The following is a 22,279-nucleotide window of genomic DNA, read 5'->3' as shown; positions in this document are numbered from 1 at the left end:
AACCTTTCAGCCTTGCTTTGTGGTGCCAGATGACTAAACATGGCTGTTGCCATGATGTACGGTGTGGCATGGCTCTTCTGAATGATAGAAGAGGAGGAGGAGAAGATATTTGCCTATCTCTTTTAATTGATTTCCTCTGTCCTTCTCCAACAAGCTGTCAAATTTGAATGTTTGCCCCAGTTTTCTTTGTCATATGTAGAGATAGTGGGTTGGTTGTTCAAAGCTGGCAGGAATCAGCAGATATTCTGCCAGTAAGGAGAATTCAGATGCGATAGATGTCTTAGAGTATTGGGGGAAGCAGTGGGATTCATGCAGTGAATTGCATTTGTCGGGCTGTCACCACCAAAGTACCTGAACACTGAAGAACATGTTTTCCCATAGGAGAATTTTCATAGTATTATTCTTTTTAAATTTTGAGCCATTAGTTCTGTAGCTCTTTCTACTTCAATTTTAGTTCTCTAATTCATTGACTTTGATTTTAGCTATCGTCTAGGAATGATTGAAATAAATTCTCTTACCACTTGAAGAGACTCTTTTATCGTAATTTTGTATGAACTCAACACTGGTATTTTTGCACAAAAGAACAGATTGGAGTTAGAGGAATAACGCGAGTCCATACAGAACACACAAGACTGGCTCAGTGCTCATTCCTATTGCTCCTGCTACCTTGGAAACAAAGGATGGTGTGACAACCAAGGCAAATCAGGAAGAAAGGTTAAACCTCACAAACATTCGAAATTTATTCTTGTGGGGAAGCTCTTTCTTATAATTTCAGAATGGAGTTTCAAGTTTTAGCATATGTAAGTAAGAATTGTCTGTTTGTTTGAACCTTATCTTTGGTTGAAATAAAGACTGATAACTGAAAGATATAAAAATGTTATTTTAATGTAACAACACTTTATAAATGTTAAATTTTTAAGAACAAAAGAAAAAATGTTTTAGGTCTATCTGCAGCTAAAAATAGTTTTTAGTCTGAGCCGTTCAAGTTTTTTGGAGGAATATTTGGTTCAAAGTTTCCTGAAAACATGCGAAGAGTGTTTCTTTTATGTACGGAATTAAAGATTTTGCATGTACAGCAATGCTCTTAGTTAAGTTGCTACAATTTTTTTTTACCCCTGCAGTGCTCTGTGGCTCAGCAAGGTAGAGCAGTGAGTGTATCACGTGGCTCATGTATCATCTCATGAAAGGTTCTGGAAATTATCTTGATCCTTCTGGTCCTTATATGTGCTGATGGGTTTTCTAACTGAAGCTGGGGACAGCAGCTCTACCCATGAGTAACACCATTAATGTTCTTCTAAGTGTGATTTTTTTTTTTTAAATTATTATTTTATTTTTTTACTTACACTGCTCCCTATTTTGTGTTTCAGATACCTATTCTGCAGTTGTTGCTGTCTCAATTTCCCTAATAACCCAGTTTAGCCAGGATGAGGATATTAACAGCAAATGTCAACATGTGTCAAAAATAGCATGCTTGAGCTCATATTCAAACTGAGTTATCTGTAGAAGGGTAACAACATAATAGTTTTTCAGAGCAATTAATTTTAAACATTTCTTTTCATAAGAAGCTGACTTACATAGGTGTAAGTTCTCAAATTCATTAATACTATGTTTTGCTGTTTAGTTAGGTTGTTCAAAGGCTGTGCCAAAAAAAGAAAGAAAGAAGGTATTTATTTTTCGAATAAACACTTCTGGTGTAGTTTGAAGGTCTCTTTATTCATGCTGAGGCAGCAGTGAGGTGAACAAACAGTGTTTGCTTCCCTTTTCAGTTCATCTTCAAGAAGCGCTTTTCTTTTTTGGTTAGACTCTTTCAGTTCAGTCACCTAGCAACTTCTAAGGGCCTTTGATTCAAACATTAATCTCTAAATGCAAAACCAGTAAGAAAACAAGGCTCCTCAGAAAAGCTAAACTGAAGAACTATGAGTCTTGAGGTTGGCTGCTTCAACTCGGCAACAAGCCATCGGAATTAAGGTATTAATTCTTAAATACACATTTCCAATAAGGACAACGAATTTTAAGGTTTTTTTGAAGCCATGTGCAAGTTACCGTGCTATTAAATGTAGTTTGGGAAACATGCGGATGTTATAATATTATGTCTCTCCTTATGTCCACATTTTTCCTAAATTAAGATAATCTGATACCAAAATACGTGTTTAAACTTCTTAAGTCCAAGCTAGAAAAAGTTTCCAGCAAGAATTTAAATATTTATACTGTCTTCTACGTTTTCAGAAACACTTGCACTAGTTTGATTCCAATTTTAACAACTACATCTTCATACTCAAGCTTTTCTGCAACTGTCCCTCAGTAAAACTTCTAATGATTGTCTGTTCCCTACAAATCACTGAAGTGTTTTATGTATTAGTGAAAGGGGAGAAATCAGAAGAGTCAGTTCAGCCTGTTCTCCCCAATATTGAACGACACCACACCATGAAAATCCTTTCATTATTTTGATCTCTTTGTAGGTCCTTCTTTTCTTATTGAAGTATTGAAACATTCAAACATTTCACATTGGTGATGCAGCTTCTTTAGAATGAGGTTTAGAACAAGTTTATTACTGGAAAAAATACAGTACCATGCTTATGATAATAAGAAATATTCATTTAGCAATCTATAATGGAAATGGGAGACTAGTTAAAAAGGGGACAAAATTAGTCATTCATGTAACCATATTTTACAAAACAAATTCTTTTGTTTTGCATGCATTTCTTCACAACGCTTACCATTATAATTGCTCCCTTAAAATGCTTTTAAATAAGAATTTTAGGATATAATTTTGTTAGACCTAAACCAAGAATCCCTTGGAAACTCCTTTACCATATAGCACCTGGAATCTGTCTCTACCATTTGCTGCTTACAAACTTCCTGCCACCTGACATTTAACTGAGGTGGATGAAAATCCTGCATCCAGATAGATCCGTAGCAGGATACAGCTGTCAGCAGAAGTCTTTATTGAATTGTATCGCGTGACAAGATTTAGGCTGGCACGTTAAAACGATACGCATCAGCTTCTTCAGAAACCACAAGGAATTCTTCTTGTGTTTCAGTTACAGACTTTTCATTGTTTATATTTTCCTTGGATCATTTTTAAGACTGAATTATTACAGCAGAAAATTAAGTTCAGAGTTTATCCTAACAGTTTCAGGATTCAGTTTAGGAAGCCAGATGCAGTTGAGCAGATAAGCAAATTACCCAAACAATACAGATATAATCTTAGATATAGAGCCTCCTCTGGTGTAATTTTTTGTAGATACACTGACACAAAAGGAGCTGTGATCAGCCACACCAAGAAAGGATTTGCTGCCTTAGTAGTGAATACATTTTTGAGAACATGGTAAGGGAAAAAATGCAAACATGAAGAGCCAAAGGATTGTAGTCATCATATTTTTCCAGGAAATTACTCAAACTAGTGTGAAAGAGTATTATTCATTATGGGACTCGGGTGAAGGAAAATATACAACTATATATTCTGCAGTAAAATTCTTTCAGGCTGTCAAAGGCCATGAATGAAACATTCATACTTTCAATGAACATGTTGTCCCTGAAGACAGTCGTGTTTTGAGCAGAATAAAAATAGTAGTTGAAAGAATGGAAAAGAGCATTAAGTGTATTAAGTAAAGGAACAAAAATTTCATTTTACAAAGCATGCTTTATTTCAAGTTTTTATTATAACACAGCTCTGGGATATTGTTTCATACATTTGCTGTGTGCGTGTATGTGCTAGAATGGGCCCGTAAAATCCTAAAATTCTATCACTGGATCGAAGATCTGAAGAACATTTTGACAGCAAAGTCACTCTGCTCCCACAAAGCAAGCACAGGGGGAGAATAATTACTGCTTCTTAATTTCTGCATCTTAAACTGAGGTGAACTATCTATCCAGCCTGGATGACACAGGGTAAAGTCCTCATGATCACAACGGTAAAGTCCTCATGCTTTATTTTAGTTTGGAAACCTGGGAGAATTTTTAAAAGCAGTTTTCAATTACTGTTTCTATTGGGCATTACGCAGAGAAGGGATTGGAATAAGAGAGGTTGACATTGCAAACTGATTATCTCTTTTGTATAAAAACCTGTTATTCAAACTGCAAATTCCATAGAGATAAAAGTATCCTGTTAGTGACCCGTGATATACAGTGTACACTATACCTCTTTATTACATTCTGGATACAAATGATACATTAATAGTTTAAATGATTAGAACAAAATTTCATTAGCAGGAAGTAATCAGTGAAATGCATCCTTGCTTAAATCTGCTAAACCTACTAATATTTTTTGGCTTTTAGTGCCCACTGACGCAGCAGTGTAAATTTGATGCAGCACGCAGTCCAAAAGCTTCTTAGGGTCTTTTCATCTTAAAATCATGAAATGATGCATCTACCCAATGTGTTGTTTCATTTGAGGGACAGGTTCCTTGCTACAAATGAAGACCTATCACGTGAACACAGATTTTCACATTGAGATTCAAATTCTTTATCAGTTAATCTAAAAATTGCATTGCTAATCTGCGTACTGGCTGGCTACATTGGGGCACTTTGTGAGCCATGCAAAGAGAAAATACCTTAAATCTCCGCTGGAAAAATGATAATAGCAGAAGTTACACCACAACCTCTGACTCAATTTTATTTTCATCTTGTCATTTCTATGCAAAGCATGCTGCAAGAGTACAGACTGGTTTGTACACTTGTAAATTTGCAGGCAATTTGTAAAGTTGGACACATCTGAAAATTATTAAACTTTTCCATAACATGAAAATGTTAAATGCTGATAGAAACATACATATAAACTGAACTTCTTATTCATTCTAATCTGGTATATTGTAAAAGGTAGTAAGATTCACAGGTAGCAGCCGCTACCTTGTCTAGTAGCCAAGGGCCAAAAATTCTGAAGTCTGGAAAACAAACAACATTTTAATGGACAGAGTTTTCTTGTGGATCATATTAAGTGTGTGATGATTGCTCCGCATAACTTGATCTCAGAGAATATGGAGTATAACTGCTTTCATTAAATTCAGTTATTTCAGTTAGAAAACTTAATGACAAAGGTTGCAGCCAGGAAAAGTTAGAGTATATTTTACCCATCAGATAGAAAAGAGGCAATGAAGACATCTTCTAGGTCAATGAATGAGTCTAGACACACTAATAGCCACTGGGGAACTTGCATCTATTCTTCCAGCTTGCATAATATGTCCAAATCCATCCAAAAAGGGAAGGAATGAACTGAAAATTATGAAAGTCAATGTGCTCTATTTATAGGGGACTTTGGTTTGATTGTCCTTACACACATGCTGCTTGGTCCTAAATGAGCTTTCTGCTGCATTTTCTGTATATGGGGTAAGACATAAAAGTTGACGTGATCAAATGCCTAAGCACTCACTATGTAGGAGGGCAGCACTTAGACACCAGAATAAAGATAAAGCAGTTTTTAACCTGAAATCCCTAGGAAAGAAATCTTCAGTAAGTGTCCTACTAATGGAAACCAGAAGGCATGAGGCAATGCATTAGTCCTCGTTTGGTCACACGAGCACAGGGAATTCTCATTATTTGATGCAGTGTGCTCAGGCAAGCAAGCCAGATGCACCAGCTTCAGCCACGCAGCAGTAGCTGGCTCTAAGCACAATGCATACACAGATTATCCTATTAATTTAAACCTTATTTTGCTTTAGCCAACATATAGGATGAGATGAATCCATTCACATTTAAATGCCAACATTGTAAATTTTAAACTGAGAGATGTCTTGAATCCCTTTATAGCCTATGGAGAGGAATAGTCTCTCCTCAGATGTGATTAATCTCATCCTAAAGCATTTTTTTTAATAGAGTAGTATCCATCTTTTCTAATGGGGGACCTTTCCATGTGATGCAGGCAATTTATATCAGGGTGTGATAAAGCACTTCTTTTAAAAGAAGTGCCTGCTTCCCTCCAGTGATTATAAAGCAATGAGCTCAGATATGATCTCTGTAAATGTCTAAACATGTAGAAGAGAGAAATCCCACTGGTGTTCATTTATAAATCTGTAATAATCAGGAAATCCAAGACAATGCCCTCCTCCCTCTCTAACGTGATGACTCAATGCTTCAGTCAGGAAGAAGGATAACATTTTTATTTACAAAGAAAAGTCAGCTGTGCACTAGGAGAGAAACTGAGTCATGTGTCACTCAGCAAAAGTGAAGACCTGGGTTTATGTTTTAACAATAGTGTCCGTTAGCAGGTAGGAGAGCTCTGCTGCCTTCGTAGTTGGAGGAAGCCAGGAGGGCTTTAACAGGAATGTATTAACACAAATGTCAGCACTATGCAAAGGAAGCGATCACGTGAACACAAATGCTTTTTCCTCTTAAAGCAAAACAGACTTTATTGTAAATTCCTCACTAACAGAATGATAAACGTGTACAGCATTACTGGAAATAGAATTTAAATGGACAAAGTATGCCTGGGAGGGGAGTAATTCACTGAAAAGGCTGAAGGCCATTTGAGTATGCTGAGGTTTCTTGTATCAAATCAAATGACTACCCTGAAGTAGGAATAATTTTCCACATTAAAAAGATGGCATGGGGTTTCATTTTTCTCTTACTTTACCGTAGGCCATTTTTGAGACCATTTAACAAAGCCTCACATGTAAGATCCTGAAACGAAGAGCCCAATGTAAAGCATGGGAGACCAATTTGTATTGTACAAAAGCTCCTGAAAACAAGCTAAAATATGCAGCACTGTAAATCAGAAGAGCATGTGCCAGCTGTTACCAAAACAACACAGGTATAATGGAAGTTCATCAGGTTTTGGTTGCGTCTTGCTCCAAAACATTGAGCTAGTTAATGCAAAAAATACTGTTACAAAGTTAAACTCTTATCTATGTTACTTTTTATTATTTCTGTTTGGCTTGCATTGAATGACTGATTTATAAACGCTATGAATGTAAAGAGCCAGTATTTTGATCCACGTAGGTCTGGCTCTTTTCATGAAAAGCATTATTTTCTTGTAGTAACCGTTCTGGAATTCCGTACAGGAACTTGAAGGTGTTATAAACATCTTGCCAGTAAAATAGCTTAGTTTTTTGTCTTATTCGTGACAGCAAAAGTGGAATTATGGAAGAGCTAAAGAAGAGCTGAATAAAATATTCAGCCAGAATTTCTTAGTAATGTAATATGCTCTTATTAGAGTAAAGATTTAAAAAAAAAAAGCTCTCAGAGATTTGCATATTCCTTTAATGGGTTATTTTGAGCTTCCATTGAAGCAGATTCAGTTTTAGCAGATTGACTTAAATGCCAATTGGGTAATAGAGCAAGACGAAAAGCCATAATCTTTTTCTTTAGAGCAGAGAGTCATTTAAAGCTGAAATATGATTAATTACCACAATTGAACTTGTGAAACCCCTTGCATTTGTTAATAGACTTACTGTCTTAATGTCTCTGTGAATGGATGTAAAATCCAAACTAAAAAATCCCTTTGTGTACTTTTAAGACATAGATATGATCTTTTGTTTTCTCTCACAAACAAAAAAAATTGTGTGAAATACCAGTTTACACTTTGTAGCAGTAGTTTAAAAGAAAAGTTTACCTTTTTTGTGGCTTTTCTACAAAAGCTTAAAACAATTGAAATAATAGTATCTTATTAAAAAATCTGTTTTACAGAGTATGACAGTTCTGTGATAAGAATGAGATTCCATTGTGCAGAAGGGAAATTAACTATGAATTCCTGATTACAGTAATACAGTAGTAGTGGTATTAGCTATTGTTTAGCAGAAGTATGTCTGAGAGGAAAGTGTAAAAAACCCTTTTTATTCTACAGTTGTACTGTAGGGCAGTACAGAGAAGGAAACAAATAGAAAGGCATTGAAATAAAGAAACCAGGACTGTATCCTCAGCAGCTTCAATGCGTATTGTCAGCACTGCACATTTTTTAAATAATAGAACACATTTTTTCTGTTCCATTTTTTGTTGCTCATCTTCAATTTGTTCCAAATTCTGAGTCACTTTCATAAATCTGTTTATTACGAGTTTTATCCAGTCACTGAGTTTCAGAACAAGTATACATCCATTGGTTTTTCAGTTGTGGAAATTATCACCAATCAAATTTAATGTAACTCGGGCAGTCTCTGTATTTTTTTTCCCCTAGAATTTAACAATTACTATTTCAAAGCACAATCTCTGGCTTTAGAGGAATATAATGTTAAAATAAAGGAGTAGCAAATGGCTGGGGAAATGGGACAAAACCTGAAACAGGAATTTTCCTGCCTGATCTCCGTCGTGAAGATGCGGAGCCTTTCTTGCTGAAGGCTATGGTGCTGTTCCACAACCCAGGGAAACTGCTCCAAGTTGGAAGCAGCATGGTCCTGCCCTGGAGCTGCGGTTCATGCAGTTGCATGGCTAATGGTCTGCACACCAACCCTTTCTTGTGCAGTAGCTTGGGGGTTTTTGCTACATCAGCATATAAGTGTCAGTGATGTGACAAGACGGGAATCCTTAGGTAAGTACCCTTGTGCCCCGCCAGCAAAGAGTGCCAGCAAAAAGGAGGGTCTGGCCCAGGGCAGGAATAAGCAGGCGGGGAGTGGGCCAGGTACCAGAAATGTTTCTTTAAGCAGTGATACTGTTTTATGCCTGTGTGAAGTAGATATGAAACTACAGACTAATGTTCCTTTCTTTAGTAGAGAATTTGACAGGTTGAGGTTGCTTACCTTGTTTTCTGCCCGTTGAGCACAGACAGCCTGTGTCATAGGAGAATTCTTGCTGCGCTGAATCTGTAGACTTTAGTTGTTGTAGGTTTGTCCTCCAATTTAGAGGGATGTTTTTACCCAGACTAGTGAAGAAACTAATTTTCCAAAGAAACTTTCTATGGAAAGACTCTAGCTGGAGTGTTTTGTGACCTCTTCTCGTTCTCTCTCTCTCCCGCCCCTGGCCATTTGCCTAAGACATGGTTTAGTCCCATTATAACATTCTGCACTGAATTTATGAATGACATATTTGCAAATTAATCAAGACAGCTTTAAAGCAAAATTCCTGCCACACTGAAAATTTATGTTGCCTCCAGGTATTAATGGAAGTTTGATTTCTTATAGTTTGCTGATGTGTGATACTCTTCTGTATGTGGGATGCACTTTTTCAAACTTTGGAGCCTGAAATTAGTTCTATATTTATTATATCACTTCAACATAATTCATGTAGAATTCATCTGTTTGCATGCCAGTTGGAATCTACTGGAATTTGTTATTTTCCATCCACTTCTGTAACAGCTTCACATTGTTTACAGAGAGAACATGCAGTTTTATATAAATCACTTGCTTTCATACAGTTTTACTGCATTATTTTATTCAATTTGTGAAGGATTTAAGCACCCTGCAGTGTGCAGCGTCAAAAGGCATAAGATGATTGAAAATAAAAACAATTTTTTGGTGAAATAATGGAATATTCAAATTCAGAAATATTAAACAGCATTTAAGAAGTGTGGGTGAGATGTAATGAATGAGCTGCATTATAGAAAAGGCTATTGATTATAAGGACTTAAATCCAAATCTTGCAAGGGAAAAAGTGGCTTTTTTAAACTTGCTCCAAACTAGCTATGGAATAATCTTTGTTACTAAGCTGAGACCTAAGGAGAAACATTGCCAAGTACAGACTCTGGTCCATTAGAACTTAGACGTTCAACAGGCAACGTTGAATGTCTGAATTACACGACTCGGAAAGTAAGAGATGCATAAACATAGATTGTAGCACTGGGGAAACTATTTAAGTGAGATGACTTGCCACAGGCTTTCTAGATTGTGTACTCTGTTCAATAAACCTTGAGGTTTTATTGTCTGTTCTCAGTTTTCACCGTTTCCCATCATCATTGTATGGGCTTCACAGCACAACAAAGAAATCTTGTCCCATTGAAGTGCTTTAATTTTGGTATCCGTGTCTTTTCTCTGTATGGGCTCATGGCAACTACTCAACAGTACTGTCTGCGTATGTTCCTTTGCCGTGGTTGTATGTGTTTTCTTTCATTCATGGTTGTGCACTTGCGTGCGTGGATGCATGCAGTTTCATTCTCATACCAGTGTGGTTTGGAAATGTGGGACCTGACTGCAACCAACTGCTGTGCTATGCTGCCTGGTAGAACACGGATCCGTGTTTCATGCGTTATGTATCTAGTGACTAACTGCTCCCAGATGTCATTTTGGGGCTGGATGCCAGACTGAGTGTCTGGTTTTTGATGGTTGGGTTTTTTCTTTTTTTCCCCCTGACTCACTGGAGTGCTAGAAGAGCGCTACAGTTAAGCAGAGAGTCTAATGACACTCACATTTCTGACCTATACTTAATTCTTCCTGGGGAAAAATAAAATAGGTCCATTGTAACTTATCCAGGTACCTAGAGGGGTGATTTATACTGTGCCTCTAGCAATAGCTTATCTTTTAGAATGGGTAGATCCACTAGTACTTTCATTAGTTTTGAAATAATACAGCACCCCAGGTATCCGTAAGTGCATTGTAGAGACTTTGTAAAAGACTAATTTCTAGTGATGTTAAATGCATATTATAAAAAGGCTGAATTGCTTTGTTGCACTATATATAAGAAGGGGGGCAGTTAAGGTAGTGAGGGAAAATAGTTATTATTTATGTTAGAAAAACTTAAAAGTTCAGAAGAAAGTGGTTTCAGTGGTTTCTTTTCAGTGAATATTAATAAAGTTTTTATTATTTTTTAAACACACATCAAAAATGGATTTCTTACTTGACCTATTAGTAATCTGTGCTTTTAAAAACTGTCAACTGAAAGCTCAAATTTTGGTGGTTGTTTTCCTTACCAAGTTATAGATTTGATGTGCAATTATGGAATGCTTTTATTTTTTCAGTTGCCTTTATGATCTCTTCTAAAGTGCTAATATGTCGTACTGTAAAACCTTGACGAAAAATAGTCTGAAAAGGCAGTAATGACAGAAATTAAATTTGTTTCACTTTTGGACCGTAGACCGTTTATGCATGTTCCATGGCGAGTAGGAATGAGTTGCAATCTCTTCTTTTTGGGTGTTTTTTTGGGGGAGTTAAGTCATGGCTTACTGAATTCCAGTCCTTTATTGCTGCTTGAAAATTCTTGGCCTGGTGTAAGCAATATTCTTGGATGAATGTCAGCTAACATATCACTGACATTCATGCCTCATTTTTGACTTACGCTATTATATTGCTTTTAGTAAATATATGAGATAGGAAATAGTGTTTGCCTTTCCATATCATGAGAATACTACTAATTCTGCCTGACACAAACTAAGAAATACTGTTTATGTTGTTGCTTCAGTGAGCCAGGAAAAACTGCACAAATATGTCATGACCATACAGTGGAAAATGCTTGTATACTGTTTTCATAGTCAAGGTTCTATGACTTAATAACAAGAATAGCTGTTATTCTTTCTAAGAATTAAGAACTCAAACATAGACTAAATTTTGGGGAGCATTTTGAGATAAAAATAAAATTCTAGGAATGTTATCTATACTTGAAAAATATTTTGAAATCTTTGTCAACCATCTGGACAAACTGAAGAAATCTCAGTTCTTTGACTTAATCATGCAAGATGGATTGAGCTTCAACATTCATACAGGTTGTTATCTTAGGGTTGCTTTGTCTAGTATGAATCTAGGCTACTATGGTGGTCTTGTAGTTCTGGTTTTGTACTACATGAACTTTCACATTCTGTGTTTTGAGCTAGCTTGGGAAACTGGTCCAGCTAGAACCTAACCTTGCCAAAAAAATGACTGCATAAATGTTAAGACATAGAAGCAAGCAGACAGGGCCACTGGTTTTGACAGCAATGTGCCATATGTCAAACTAAAGTGGTCACTTAGCCATGACTTAGGAAATCATCACTATGTCAGCTCTGCGTGCTCATGTAGTGCTTCCCTGCGAGTGCAAACGTTGGAGCTGGCAAAGCACTGGGAACCAAGATGTGTAAACTAAGAAGGGCTTTAGCCTAGTGCTGAATTACCAGAGTGATGGGTACAATCAGTTAAATTTTCCTGAATTCATGCTCAAAATGTACCTTTAACTTTAGAAGTTACAGTAACTATAGAGTGGCAGATTCCACTGACTGTTGCCATACTGGTTTTCTTGCTGCAGGTCTCCCATCTCAACTACTTCTTTGGTTTGAAATTTCTTTTTCTTTAAATGTTTTACTGCAAATGTAAATAATTAATTCATAATTAAATGACATGTTTCCATGGTTTCATATTTTGTTATGTATGTACTACCTACCTCTGAGCCCACAGGTATTTCCTCTAAATACCTCTTTTGCTGTTTAAATTACTGTAACTTATGTCATTCACTCAACCATGTAATTTTGGTAACTACCAAACCTAAGAAATTAATCTGCTTGCTATGAGTAAATAATGTACCCTTCAGACATACTGGGGAAAAAAAAAAATCTTCTACCAATTGGCTGAGGGAAAATTTTCTTAATTCTGGAATTGGTTTCTCTATGTGTTTGTTGTCTTACTTTGGCAATAAATTTCTAACTGTAACTGGTCTAATGTAGTGTTTTATTTTATGTTGTTTTTCTTTCTGAGAACTTGCAGTTATTTTGAGATGAAACTATGTTTTCAGTGACTGATGAGAGTAGGAAAGTGATACTGAAGTTTCTAGCAGATGACCCTTTAATAAGATATATGTAATTGGATAAGACTTGCAACAAATATTTGGCATCTGTTGGGTAACATAAAAATAATGAAGAGAAACAGCAACAGGAAAAATCTTAAATTAACAAAACCTCTTCAATTTCTTGATATAATACTACTACTGAAACAGAATAGGTGGGTAAGATTAAAAACCCCAGCCTGAACCCTTTGAGGAAAGTGCCTGAAGTGATTATCAGTTGGCTTTATTAGTATCCCTTATGTCCAAAGGGAGCTGAACTTTCTGGTTTTCCTCTGTATCCTTTGAAAATTTCAGCCATATCTTTTGAACCTTTTTACTTTAAAATGTCTTTTGCTATTCAAGCCACACTTTTGGTAGGTTGAGAGAGGCAGAGAGTAATTGTTGCCATAAAAAAAAAAATAAAAAAAAAATCTGTGTTTTCTTGGAATGGAACTCCTGGAGGCCTCAGGGTAGGAATGGCAAGCGGCTGCTGGCTCTTTGATCGTGAAGCTGTAGTCATCCAAAAACATGGAGAGAAGAGGAGGTGAGAGGCTCGTTACCACAGACCAACATGAGCTGCTGTTGTGTGACACTTTCTTCTGACATCCCTCGCTTTTACCCTTTGCATCTTCTAGTGGGTCACTGTGAAGGTACATATAAAGTAATCTGGTAATCATCTGTCAACTGGAATTCTTTCAACAGTGATAACTATACGCTGTAGAATTCAGTATTAAGCAATTTCTTAGCGCAGTGTGTAACTCAGCACTGAAGGCCATGCTACTGTCGCTACCTACTGCTGCCCATCCCGGGTTGAGGTAGTCTGTGCCAGTTCGTGGTGTTCACATATCTGTAATATCTTCCCTTTTGTTAATTGATTGGAGCATTATTTTCATATAAGTTATAAATCAACAGGACTCTAATGTTTGTGTATTAATACCTTTTTTGTGTTCAGGAAAAGAAAGCTACCAAATTAGAGCTAATGTAGAATAAATTACCAGAATTGAATCTTAATAGTAATTACAATCCAGCAGCAAATGGGAATGTCTGTACATCTTCTAACTAAAGATACTACGTATTGCACTGCAAATACGGTGATACAATGAATGCTGACAATTTCATTATATCCAAATGATTTGGTTTGGCATCAGCAAGAGACTAAATAATGCCTTTCAAGGGGTTTTTGTGCCTTTGGGGCACAAAATTAATATCTTTCATTTTTAATGCAGTCATTTTAGCACAATATACCATAGAACAGGCTACAGAATTGATTAATCATGCAAACAAAAATGAGCTAATTGTTGCAGTTTAAAGCGCATTTGGGTAGCAAGATTAACTCTCACAGAGATAATCATTGTCATTAAGCAATACAAGGTGAGGTTTTTGTGACAAGATTTAAGAAGTTTTATAATTATCTTTTGATTTAGACCTTCCCCATGCTGAAAGACACTAGAAAGAGCAAATGAAATTGGACTGAAGAGAAGGAAGTGTGTCTGGGCTGGTGTTTCTGTGGATCAGTATCATGATTTTCTTCATACTTAAATTTATATAATTCTGTACCAGGTATAAACCTTTAGTGTCACATAAATGCTATTATAACATTTGCTTTGTGGGATTAGATCTTTTGTCCTTTAAAATGAAGTGCTCTCTTTTAAAAATAAATAAAGTAAATGTGCAAGGCATGAGTATTTATCTTTGATACATCTGGAGCCCCATTGCGCTATTTTGGAATCATGTTTATGTGGAAGTTAACGTCAAGGGATTCTATAATCTTTTTAATGACTTTCGCATGCGTAAGTAAATGTAGAATTATGTGATTATCCTTGTTGTATTAGCAATTGGGAAGTAATTCTCTTATCAGGACTGTGTTCAAACAGGTATCACAGGAAGTTTATTCCTTGTAGTTTAGTACTTGGGATATGGCTCTGTTCATATTTCAAACAGCTTGTTCAATGTCATCCTGGCCTCGCTTCTTCCCACCCTGAAGAAAAACAAATCCTGTCTTTTGGCAATATGGAATTAGTGTGTGGATTGTGTTTACTGGCAAGTAAGGTTCATTAATTTTGTTAGTATGATATAAGGTTTCTCAAACACAACTGAAAGCCTAGACTTAAATTCAAAATATGCTAAAATACTTAATGTTCAGCTCTTGGCATTCAGATCTGGCATTTCACTTCTTATGTTTGTGTCCATACAAATCATACTCCAAGAAGGAAATGTTTTGGTTTACAGCCACCAGTAGCTAGATATCATTAAATTATGAAGTAAAGTGCTGAGAAAAACAAGCTATAACATTAGTACTAAAATATTCTAAAATATTTTGAAAAACCTCATGGTAAAACCTTACAGCTGTAGTAGCGTGCTCTCTGTATTTCATCAGTCCTCCATGCTTTGAGCTGTGAACAGATTCAGACATTACTGTGAAGTGTGGCGCAGGCTGTGTTAAATTGACCGTGTGGGTGATTTAACATGAGATGAAAGATTAAGAAATCACATAAGTCTTTCAGGCGTTTGTCTTCATTGTTCAGTCATGAGATGCCTAATGCACTGAAGTTTTCAGCTTGGTTGGCAGCAAGGAGCAGCTCTGCCCATGGCAGCTTCCAGAGCTGGGGCTCCTCAGGCTGGTCCTGGGCTCGGTGGCTGGAGGTAGAACTGGAAGAACGTGGCGTGTGGTGGTGACTGGGCTTGTAAGAGCAAAGCCATTGTGATTGCACTTAGTTTTAGAGCAGGTTTACTCACTGAGGACCTCATTCCTTTTTCACGCTAGATGATGTGCCTGTGATTCAGTGAGTCTGTGTCTTTATAGCATTGGTAGAGGCAGTTACCGTGATTTTCCAAAAGCTCTTTGCTTTCTGTTGGTGTCCAGGATTCCAGCTGTATTACAAAACAAAATAAAATCCAACAGCTGCATCCTGGTGAGCAGTTTCATCTCGTATCCCGTCGTTTCATACAATCGTGAAATATGTACAGCCAGTGCTGCTTCATTCTGCTCTCTTTCTCGGCCCGTTATTTTTGCGTTAGGTAATACATCAAACCGAAGGCAGCTGCTTTATTTGAGACATCCCATTTCTGCAATTAGGGTCACTGCTGAATTGTTTGAAAAAATCTGAAGAACTAATGTTCAGTGTTCACAAGAAACATTTGTGGGCTTTCATACTGTGTTAGTTCTTCAATTGAACGAGCTGTGCTGTAATGGAAAGAGCTGTGCTATTCCTTGCTGATGTGCTTGTACACAGCTACAAAGCAGATTACAGCAGGCACCCAGAGTGTCTTTGTTGCTGGCATACAACATGTTAAGCTCAGCAGATTTTTAAACGAAAGAGAATTCAAACTACAGAAGTGATATAAAAAGTCTGTGATTGTGGGTCATCTTTTTTGCTGTTACAAGTTCTTGAAATAGCTATTCCAGCACCGTTTCTGATAGATGACTTCTGGGTTATTATTCATTTATAAAATGGGACACCTCAAAGGAGAGAGATTAATAGCTTTGTGAAGTTTTAGCAAGGACTTTACATAGAAAGAGTGATCTCTGTCTTTTTAAATGTACATAATTAAGAAATAGATTGAAACAGTGTTGAATACTTCAAATTAAATATTTTAATATTTTGAAACCCTTCCTCAGTTTTGCAGACACTGTGCTACAGTTTTAGGGGGAAAACAATCTCATGTACATTCTTTTCCATGTAATGGAAGGCAGAAATGACAAATCTGATATAGTATGTGTCTGAATATAGTGTTCAGACAAATCTGAATATATTATGTGAGGTATTTTACTAAATCCAAACTGTTTTGAAAATCTGTTACATATATAGCTGCAGGTATATATTTATAATACTCTTTTTTCTTTTTTACTTCACTCTACTACCAGGTCTGCCAAAGTTGTTTGGGTAAATGAAAATGTCTGTGCATTCTCTGCCAGGCATACAGACTGCATTTGTACACTGTTGCAGATCTTGCAAAGCCAGCTTACCGGAGCCACACATCTGTTTTATACTTAGTGTAAATGAGTTAATGACCTGAGTGGTTAAGACTGTCCAGACGATCTGTATAATCCTCTCACATAAATAAGATATTGTTGTAGTTAACCATTACTTTCTCTTAAATTTTTAAAAATACGTAGTAGCAATCTTATTTCTGTCCTACTTATTTAGCCAGATTGAACCTGTCGAATTGAAAAAGAAAATCCGTGCAGCAAGGTCAGATGTATGAACCTGAAGATACGCAAACCAGTTATTGACTGGTAGACTTTGAGCTTAGAAGTAGTAATCAACCGTAATTTAACAATATTGATTTCATGTAGCCTGTGTGCTTTGACTTCACGGGAGGTTTTTAATGCTGCTTTGAGAAGGTAGTTTGAGGTTTGCAGAAACTGCAGTGAAAATAAAGATAATCCATGAAGCAAGCAATGTGGAGCACTACACAGATTAGTGCTGTAAAGGTGCTGTGTGACCTCATGGTGTTACAAAAGAGCTTTAAGAAGCTTAGTAACAGGTTAAGGTGATGGGGAGAGATGGTTGTTTTTCTTATTAACTGTGTTATCCTGGACCAGACTGTATCTCGCTGGGCTGTAGGCTGGTCTAGCGAGAAAGTTGTTGTAAATGCCAAGTGGAAAGATTGCATATAGCAGTTGTAAGCGTTAGCCTGGGTACTCTCTTGAGGTAGCACTCTCTTCTAGTTGGAGTGAAACATTGGCAGAAAAACTGGCTGATGTATTATAAATTATATATGTTGGAAAAGGTAGGGTAACGTGATTTTTAAAAATTCCCTGTGGATTCAGTATGCTAATAACATTTAAAGGTAGCGCTTCTTCTGACTTGTGTTTGGTTTATAATCTACACCCTTGTTTATATTTAATATAAAAGGGATTTTCATTATTTTTTTACAAGTTATAATATATTCAGAAAAGGAGAAGGACAAGTATTGCTAAATCCTATTTTTTAATTGTTACTCTTCTTACTCTGGAAATATTCCCTGTTCCTGAGTTTAAACTATTCCTAGTAAATTTATTTAAACAGTACTGCTTATTTAAATAACAAATGTAGTTGGTATTTAAATGATTTGTCTGTTTTGAAGTAGTACCCTATTTCCATTTAATGTAATTGCTGTATTTAATCTTAGAATGAACTAATGCCTGCCATGTGACAAATTCATTCATTGCTTGGTGTCATGCAGAAAACACAAGTCAGCCAGTAATATGGGCCCCTTGGGGACATTCTGTGGTCTCACTGAAAATGTAAAGCATGTGAAACAGCAACACAAAAATTATGCAGTGCTCCAAGCTACTGTAGAGGCCCTTGAAGTTCTCTAGTATATTCTGAGGGTAACTTTGTGCTTCTGTTGTAACTCCTTAGTCCCATTCAGAATCAATTCTTCTTCAAAACTCAACAACAAAACCCAAAAGCAGAAACCCAACAACAAATATTGAGTGTACACAGAGTCACTTCCCTGTTGCTGCCAATCAGACCCCTTCTACTGCTGCCTTTGGAAGGATCAATACTTGAAACCTAGAAACAAATTATGTAGGCAAGAACATGTGTACCTGGTTTTGTTGGGCAACTAATTGTCATAACAGTGGAGCCACAGCTTTAAAGTTTGTTTGTATGGGAAGATAATACACAATTTTTACAGTGGTTAAGATCTTATAAATTTTATAAATTTATCATTTGACTTGGGAGAATAGTCTTGACCATTACAAAAATGAGTCGAAGACTTTCTTAGAAATGTATTCTCTCCGCCCTTTAGATTTGCAGCTTAATTTGTTTTACTGAATAAATAAATACTGTGGGGGAGTAGAGATCCTCATGTCTATTGGAAAGGTCCATCTAACCTGTTGTTTTTCTTCCAAAGTGGGCATATAAAAGTGATATTTTTTTAATATCTGTTGGACTTTTCTAATAATAGTATATGACTTTTGATATTTTTGCCCCTAGTTCTTAGGAATGCTTGTAGCTGTAGAACTCTTCAGACACGTGGCTAAACTATGTGTGGGTGACTGGGGCTCAACAATGGCTTTTCTCCTTTATAGCTCATCTGACAGAGAAGATTGTTTCTGTTATTTATTAATGTAATATTTCATTTCTGTCTCACCAGTCTGTGTCATATATGAAAGCTACTAGTGACAGTATTTCTTAGCAGATAACTCTCACCCGACAATATATCATGATAACCTTCGCACATCACGTAATTTAGAAGAGTTTGAAATTTACAGCAGTGCCTTGTAACTCTGACTGATGACAATATGTATATATTATTAATAACAACATGTTGTTTTCAGTACTGTGCGCTGACAGAGAAGTGTTGGATAGAATGAATTGCCCTCCGTTATGTATTGTAAATCCCACAAATCATGTAGTGCATCTTCTGCCTGTTAGCTTTGAGAATGCATTGAGTGCTCCTTACCACATTCTTCCTTGTTTTCACAATATCCATTTAGCATTTTCTGCTCTCTGCAGCATTGCTGGGAGGGTGGAGGGCGAGGGGTCAGCCTGGTAGATGCAGCGTGCCAGTGGAGAACTAGCAGTTAGTCTGGTTTTGCAACACAAGGCCTGTTTTGTTCTCTCCCTGTGCCCTCCCCTGGGCTGCTGAAAGAGTATTTGTCTCCAGCAAGTCCAGAGCTGGAAAGGAGGGAAGCTCACAACCATATTATATATACCACAGATCACAATCACGCTGTCAAAACATGAAAATATCTCAATAATTTTCTTTTTAATTTTAGCTGTCAGCCTCGAGATACCACTTGCTCTCGAGCTACTATGCATAATGTGTGCCAGCTCGCTTCTACTTGTACTCTTGTTAAAATGTAAAGCAACAAATTTGCTGGCAGCCTCTGCAAAGCAGTGCAATATAACTTTCATTACAAGAAGGTGGTGAACATAATGTGACTTCTTAACAGCTGCAGTAAGTGATGTGAAGCTATTAGCATCTTTTCAAAACAAGTAACAAGTGAGAGGCTATTTTTCATCTCTATTCCTAAAAAAATGGCATGCTATTTTAAGCAGATAACATTTTGTTTGCACTTATCTGAACTAAGTAAATTATTACATAAATTCTCTAGCTCTGTATTGCTTTGTGAAATTAAGAAAACTTTAAAAACTAATGCTAAAATATGCTCTAATGGCTTTGCCGGGGAGGTTCAGGTTGGACATTAGGAAGAATTTCTTTTCAGAAAGGGTCATTAGCCATTGGAAGGGGCTGCCCAGGGAGGTGGTGGAGTCACCATCTCTGGATGTGTTTAAGAAAAGACTGGACATGGCGCTTAGTGCCATGATCTAGTTGACAGGGTGGTGTCAGGGCAACGGTTGAACTCAATGATCCCTGAGGTCTCTTCCAACCTGGTTGATTCTGTGATTCTGTGATTTCAAAGTGAAAATTTGGATGTTAAATTTTATGTATGGAAACGATGGCTGCTAACAAGGGATTTTAGTTCACCCTTATCCTTTTCCCTTTAGATTTATGATTCCATGAGAGTTTCCTATTCCATTGTTTATTTTTATGTCAACTGTTTGGTTCTCATTTGAGTATTCTCAAAATGTGAGACAGGTCTGATAGTTTTGAATTGCTTCCTAAGGAACCAAGTTCTTAGGAGATAAGTAACCCATTACAAATACAAATGGGAAATAAAGGAAAAAAGAATTGAGACTGTCAATGTTGAGGTGCACACAACAGTCAGTCTGTCTGTAGACTGGACAGGAAAGTTTTCCAAAGTTCAGTAGTCAACATTGACAATTGAAGTCTTAATAAGTGACTTTTTTTGAAGTGGAGCTTGAAGTCCAAAAGGACAAATGCTGTCTGGCTTACTTATTTTGGCAGCTGAGTTGGAGTTTCCATTGTAGTGTGATTAGCATCATTTTCACGGAAGTTAGTAGCTAAAGTTCATAACCATAAAACGCAGCTGTAGCAAAGAGTGGCACTGTTTTCCCTACATATCTATCTTGACAATGATGATATATCATATTAAAAACAATGTCGACATTGTCTCTAGTTGAGTGAATTCTTTAACATCCTATGAGAGGCTGTCAACTCAGAGGTAGGATGTGACTATGGTATTTCATAAATATTACCCCAAATAGATGCCCAAATATGCAGAGTTTTTGTAACATACACTCTTGCTGAATAAAGGCAGAATTGGAGTAACCAGTCTAAGATCCCAGTTTGAAGGGCAGGTGTCAGTAAAGCAGCTCAGTTCTACAGCCTTTCCAGAGATATTCCTCAGATCTTTTGCATAGATGATTATCTTGTATTTTGCAACTGTATGATCCCTGCATACAAAAGTAATTACTTTTTTGTTTTCTGAAGGATGTAACGAGATTATTTTTTTGCATGTGATGTACTCCTGCAAAAGTAAATCAGGCTATTGTCTTAAAGAGTGGAAGGTTTAGAACCAAAAATACAATTTAGAAGTGAAACATTTTTCAGCTGCAAGTAATATTAATAGTAATTGCCCCTTAGTGATCTTTGAGTTGGTAGAAACAAACCATTTAAATGATAATTGTAGGATTCATTGGGATTTAGACTGATTAACAAACTGGACAACCAAGTGGGCAGCATACGTTGAGCTAGAACTCTGGCTCATGTAAAGGTGGCAAAGCTTATCTAGAATCAGTGGAGCCAAGCCCATTTCATTCCATTTGCCCAAAGAATAAACATATGCCATGTCAGAAATAGAACAGTTGGAAATAATTGCTGCATGGGATGATGATGAAAAATAGCTGGAGAAAGATATAAGGGTGATTAGACTTCTTTAAAGCCAGACAGCTGACTTAAGGACGTAAATGAGGCCAGCCTGGCATTATGGTGGAATCATCGTTGTATGCTGCGATGACATGAAGGTGCACTTGGTGACATCTTTCTCAGCTCTCTTCATTAGGTGAAAGAAATTCATATACATTTTAAATGGGAAAGAGAACTCTTAAAAATGCTTCATGAAATGAGCTGTTTAGAAAAACTGAGATAATTTAATTTGGTTTCCAATGAAATTGAGGAAATTCAGTGTTTGCAATTACCAATCAATTGAAACCTATTTTATTCTTTAGAAATGTCCTTTGAAATAGTGTATTTTTATGTATTGGCAATGTAAAATTTAAAGTGTTCAGGGAATGTATTCTCTGTAAAGAAATTGTGAATTGTTTCATTATAATCTCCTGACTCATTGCTTCATGGTGTGGTGTTTATTTCAAGATTTTCACAATCTCAAATCTAGATTGTTCTGTTTTAATAAAATGTGGACCAATTTTGAAATATATGAACTAAGCTTAACATTAAGAAAGAAACTGTAGTGAGGTTGAAGAGCTAAAATACCTGCTTCTCAAAGTAACCACACAAGCAAGTTGTTCTTTTATATGGTTTGGGGGGGCATGTATGACCTATGCTGTATGACCTATACCCTCAGTCACATGACATAATGAAATTAAAATAAGCTTTCCTTATCTCAGAAAGAAAAAGTTCTTTCAGATCGTTCATAAATTTTAAATGGGAGTCATATTGTAATCAGGAGCTAATTTTCTTTTCCCATTATCTCCTGCCGTTCTGTGATATGAGAACACTTTGTTCTCTACAACAGTCTTCACTCAGACCTTTGGTTTCTCACAGAAGTAATTAACTAGTAAAGACATTGGATCTTTGCAGACATCCTCACCAAGGCGTGCAGGTGAACAAATCCCATACCCAAGGATTGGTTTCATTCCAGCTTAACGTTCCTCAT

The 22,279-nt window shown here is 36.6% G+C and overlaps 1 protein-coding gene across 4 annotated transcripts in view; it reads left to right on the top strand.

The window, feature by feature from the left end:
• The window catches only part of PRKCA (protein kinase C alpha), a 144,744-nt gene that overhangs the window by 34,917 nt on the left and 87,548 nt on the right, over positions 1–22,279 (top strand). The window lies entirely within an intron of this gene.

This window comes from Nyctibius grandis, chromosome 15 (genome assembly GCF_013368605.1).
Source record: "Nyctibius grandis isolate bNycGra1 chromosome 15, bNycGra1.pri, whole genome shotgun sequence".
Lineage (NCBI taxonomy): Eukaryota > Metazoa > Chordata > Aves > Nyctibiiformes > Nyctibiidae > Nyctibius > Nyctibius grandis.
This window is presented reverse-complemented; position numbering and strand designations above follow the sequence as displayed.